This window comes from Macrotis lagotis, chromosome X (genome assembly GCF_037893015.1).
Source record: "Macrotis lagotis isolate mMagLag1 chromosome X, bilby.v1.9.chrom.fasta, whole genome shotgun sequence".
In the NCBI taxonomy this organism is placed as follows: domain Eukaryota; kingdom Metazoa; phylum Chordata; class Mammalia; order Peramelemorphia; family Peramelidae; genus Macrotis; species Macrotis lagotis.
Window position 1 is genome coordinate 455,835,407 of NC_133666.1, and position 3,875 is coordinate 455,839,281.

The window sequence follows — 3,875 nt, forward strand, 5'->3', positions numbered from 1 at the left end:
GGAATCACGTTTCAGGTTCTACTCAATTCCCATTAGGAAACATTCATAAATTATAATACCATAACATTTGTAATCTAATAATTATAGTGGTATCAAAGTTAATGAAAAGAAAAAACAAATTATACCAACTAATGCAACCAGTAAAGAAATATTACAGCTTTTATGAAGTTATTATAAAATATCAGGACTTCTATACATGAATTGATGTATATATAAATTTAAAATTATCTGTGTACTAATTTTACTTCTTAGCTTGACTTTCTAATAAATCTTTAGATTCATTGATTTTGGTGGCTACATAAGGAGATCTTCCCTTGTCTGGGTGGTTTAAAAGCATGATTCATCGGTGAGCATCCCTAATTTTCCCTTTACTAGCTGTAGGACTTACTCCTAATATTAGTACTGCTTCTCACTTTGTCATTTGGGGTTCAAATCCTCCTCTGTAATAGCCACCACTGAAGGCACAATTTGGTAGACTTCAAATAGCTTGCTTTACTTGAAGCTCCATATGCTTCAAGGTTTGCAAAACATAGCAGCCTGCAAATCCTGCAGTGGCAAATGTCAGTCCAACTGCTACCATTGTGCTGGCCATGGCTAGGCTGGCACTGCCCGGAGGCTGCCTGGAGGCCATGCAACCGGCCCGCTCCACCCCCATGCACCTGCAGTAGATTTTATGAAAAAAGATCTGACAAGGAGGAAAATGACTACAACTTGATCATCTATTTGAAAATGGTATAGCTTTGATTATATAGCCTTTTGTTCCTTCATAAAATTGATATTCTGTCTACTTAGTTGTTGTGCAATTGATTTTTAGTTGTAACCAACTCCTCATGACCCCATTTGGGATTTTTCTTGGAAAATGGAAGGTTTGCTTTATCCTTCCCCAGCTCATTTTATAGATGTGGAAACAAAGGCCAACAGGACTAGTGACTTGCCCAGGGTCACACAATCAGTTAGTATCTAGGGCCATATTTGAACTCATAACATTGAGTCTTCCTGACTTCAGATCTGGTACTCTATCCACTGTACTACCACAGTTCAATTTAGAGGAATTGTAGAGACCTTCCTAAGAACAGTAATAGCTAAATTTACAGTGCTTACTATATATCAATGTTGTATTTGGAAGTATCTTAGAGACCTTCCTAGGAATAACAAGAATAACTAACATTTATAACAAGAATAACTAACATTGAAGAGCAGGGGCGGAACCAAGATGGCGACATGAAGGGATCGAGTCTGAGGAGCTCTCTGATAAAAACTCATAAACTAAGGACTCTAACTAAACTTTCGAGAGACAGAACCCACAGAGGGACCCAGTGAGGCAGTTCTCCTACTCAAGGTAACCTGGAAAAGAGCAGAAAGGCTCTGCTCCCCCGGGGTCAGAGGGACAGCCCACTGGAGCAGTGGCCCGCCAGAGCCAAAGAACCCCAGCCTCCCAGAGGAAGCCCCAGGGCACTGGGAGCCTCAGCTCACAGCAGCGGGGGAGTCTCCTGAGCTGCACCCTGGGGAGCACTGGGCACAAAGTGGGGGAACAGCGGGGGACCTCTGCCAGAACAAGCACTTGGAGCCCAGCCCTCAGGGCACACAGCGAGCAGCTTGGTCTTACTGCAGCCCAGACCCGGAAACAGAAGCAGGCTGAGCTGGTAAGCAGGAGCCCCCAGGGCATGAGCCCATTGAGCTGAGGGAGGGGAGTGAAGAGAGACTACAGAGCTCTGTCCTCTGCCCCTGGAACAGGACTCTGGGGCTCTGACCACATTCAGATCCTGATCGCAGTCTAGGCCCCCCCATAGAACAGCAGGGCCCCCCCCACCTCAGCCCCATGGCAGAGGGGGGCGCTTATCGTCATTCACAGACCAGGAGGGAGGACAGAACCTCACACACTGAAACCCTTGTGGGAGTGTCCCAAAAGCTCAGGAAGCACCCCCAAAAAACAGTCTTAGGCTGGGAAAATGAACAAAGAAACAAGAGGAAGACCATTGAGAAATATTTTGCAAATGAGCCCAAGAAGGATCAAAATACTCAGTCTGAAGATGAGGAAGCACAAGCTCCTGCATCTAAAGACTCCAAGAAAAACAGAAATTGGGCTCAGGCTATGATAGAGCTCAAAAAAGACTTTGAAAATCAAATGAGGGAGTTAGAAGAAAAACTGGGAAAAGAAAGGAGAGAGATGCAGGAAAAACATGAAAATGAAGTCAGCAGCTTAGTCAAAGAAATCCAAAAAAATGCTGAAGAAAATAGCATGCTAAAAAACAGCTTAGGTCAAATGGATAAAACAGTTCAAAAAGTTATTGAGAAGAAGAATGCTTTAAAAAGCAAAGTTGGCCAGATGGAAAAAGAGCTAAGAAAAGTCTCTGAGGAAAATAAATCCTTCAGACAAAGAATAGAATTCAGGGAGATTGATGAATTTACCAGAAATCAGGAATCAATACTTCAAAACCAAAACAATGAAAAATTAGAAGAAAATGTGAAATATCTCATTGAAAAAACAACTGAAATGGAAAACAGACTTAGGAAAGATAATTTGAAAATTACTGAAAGTCATGATCAGGAAAAGAGCCTTGATATCATTTTCAAAGAATTACTACAGGAAAATTGCCCTGATATTCTAGAAGCAGAGGGCAAAATAGAAACGGAGAGAATCCACCGATCCCCCTGAAAAAGAGATCCCAGAAAACCAACCCCCAGGAATATTATAGCCAAGTTCCAGAACTCCCAAGTCAAAGAGAAAATATTACAAGCAGCCAGAAGGACACAGTTCAAATATCGTGGAGCTGCAGTCAGGATCACACAGAACTTAGCAGCAGCTACATTGGAAGCTCGTAGGGCTTGGAATACAATATACCGGAAGGCAAAAGAGCTTAGAATGCAGCCAAGAATGAACTACCCAGCAAGGCTGAATGTCCTCTTCCAGGGAAAAAGATGGACTTTCAATGAACCAGGGGAATTTCAAAGGTTCCTTTTGGAATGGCCAGAGCTGAACAGAAGGTTTGATCTTCAGATACAGGACTCAGGTGAAGCATGGAGATTGGAGGAGAGGGGGGAAATATGAGGGACTTAATGAGGATGAACTGCATGTATAGAAAAATGATACTGATGATATTCATATGAACCATCTCAGTTAATAGAGCAGGTAGAGGGAGCTTTTATAGTTGAAGCATAGGAGAAAACTGAATTCGAAGATAAAATATGGTGTAAAAATGGAGTCAATAAGAAAAAAAGGGAAATGGAATGGGAGAAAGAAAAAGGAGAGGGGGAATCATCCAAGCTATTTCACATAATAAGATTTTTTTTTTATTACAATGAGCTATTGCAATGATATGGAAGGGGGGAGGCAAGGGGGAATGAGGGAACCTTTGCTCTCATCAGAGATGGCTAGGAGAGGAAACAGCATATATACTCAATGGGGTATATATATACTCAATGGGGTATAGACATCTGGAGTAAGAAGGAGTGGGGAGCAGGGGGAAGGGGTGGGGATGTGAATAAAGGAGGAGAGGATGGACCATGGGGGGACAGTGGTCAGATATAACACATTTTCTTTTTTTTACTTCTTGCAAGGGGCTGGGATTGGATGGCCTGCCCAGGACCATAGGGCCAGGTGGATTCTGGGCCTAAGGGGTGGTATGGGGGCTCAGGGTTTCTTGGCCCCGGGACCAGGGATCTGTCTGCTGCACCGCTCAGCGACCCTACAGCAGAGTCAGAGTGAAAGGAGAGAGAAAATATAGTACATGGTAGTGGAGAAATAAGAAAGGAGGGAGTTGCGATCAGCAATGGCAATGTTGGAAAAATATGGAAGTAACTTTTGTGATGGACTAATCATAAAGAATGTGATCCACTCACGACAGAGTTGATGGTGTTGGAACAAAGACTGAAAC

At 43.0% G+C, this 3,875-nt stretch overlaps 1 pseudogene; it reads right to left on the bottom strand.

Annotated features, from left to right (window-relative positions):
- Positions 1-241: 241 nt before the first annotated feature.
- On the bottom strand, positions 242-592 carry LOC141502909 (mitochondrial import inner membrane translocase subunit TIM14 pseudogene; annotated as a pseudogene).
- Positions 593-3,875: the final 3,283 nt, after the last annotated feature.